The following is a 1,176-nucleotide window of genomic DNA, read 5'->3' as shown; positions in this document are numbered from 1 at the left end:
GAACTACATTGTTTGGCGGAAGAATAATGTTTTTACTAATATATTTACACTTTATTTGCTCTGTTTTATTTTGTGAAACCTTACTACGTATATGGAATAACCGTTTTATTAAAGCAATAAGCCGCTTCGCGTCGTGCCTAACAACGCCCCTTAGCTGTTATAAATTCACTGTAAACCACGGCTTCTTGGGGCTTATTGCTTTAACTTTCTTAAATCAAGATACAGTCACTTGAGAAGCAAAATTACTTGAGTCAATTGATCACACACACACAGTGGGTTTAGAAAAGAATCACCCCCTTTTAAAATAATCACATTTTGTTGCTTTGTAGCCTGAAATGAAGACGGACACCGTTTTTGTTTTATCCAGCTGAATTTATTCAATATAACATCCAAGTGAAAGATATAACACCAACATGTCAGAAACAAATACATAAATAAAAAACAGAATCACTGAGTTGGAAAAAGGATCACCCCCTTGTGTCAGAATTTTATTGAAGCATCTTTTGCTTTAATTACAGCCTTTAGTCTGTTGGGATTTGTCTCTACTAACTCTGCACATCTAGACTTTGCAATATTTGCCCGCTCTTCTTTGCAGAACTGCTCAAGTTCAGTTCAATTTGATGGTGAGTGTTTGTGGACTGCCGTCTTCAAGTCATTCCACAGATTTTCAGTGGGGTTTCAGTCTGGGCTCTAGAAGGTAAACCTTCTTCCCATTGACAACTTTCTGGCAGAGGGCAGCAGATTTTCCTCAAGAATTTGACGGTATTTTGCCCCATCCATTTTTCCTTCTATCCTGACAAGTGCTCCAGTCTCTGCTGCAGAGAAACACCCCATAACAGGACATTACCACCTCCATGCTTTACTGCAGGAATGTTGGCAAAGCTCAGTCTGACTGCATGTGGTCTTTGTTGAGGAGTGGCTTTTTTCTTGCAACCCTCCCATACAAGCCACATTTGTGGAGAAATTGTGATATTGTTGTCACATGCACACAATGACCACTCTTTGTCATAAATCCCTGCAGTTGCTGTAGGCCTCTTGGACGTCTCTCTGACCAGTTTCCTCCTGGCTCTTTCATCCAGTTTGGAGCGACGTCCTGATCCAGGGAGGGTCTGTGTACCTTCCACTTCTTAATAATAGACTTCACTGTGCTTCTAGGCATTCATAAAGGTTTTGAAC

General features: G+C 40.5%; 1 protein-coding gene across 1 annotated transcript in view; it reads left to right on the top strand.

The window, feature by feature from the left end:
* LOC107751640 (RNA binding protein fox-1 homolog 3-like) overlaps positions 1-1,176 on the top strand; it is an 80,690-nt gene that overhangs the window by 37,144 nt on the left and 42,370 nt on the right. The window lies entirely within an intron of this gene.

The sequence above is a fragment of the Sinocyclocheilus rhinocerous genome, unplaced genomic scaffold (assembly GCF_001515625.1).
Source record: "Sinocyclocheilus rhinocerous isolate Xijiao unplaced genomic scaffold, SAMN03320098_v1.1 scaffold1553, whole genome shotgun sequence".
NCBI classification, from domain to species: Eukaryota; Metazoa; Chordata; class Actinopteri; order Cypriniformes; family Cyprinidae; genus Sinocyclocheilus; species Sinocyclocheilus rhinocerous.
This window is presented reverse-complemented; position numbering and strand designations above follow the sequence as displayed.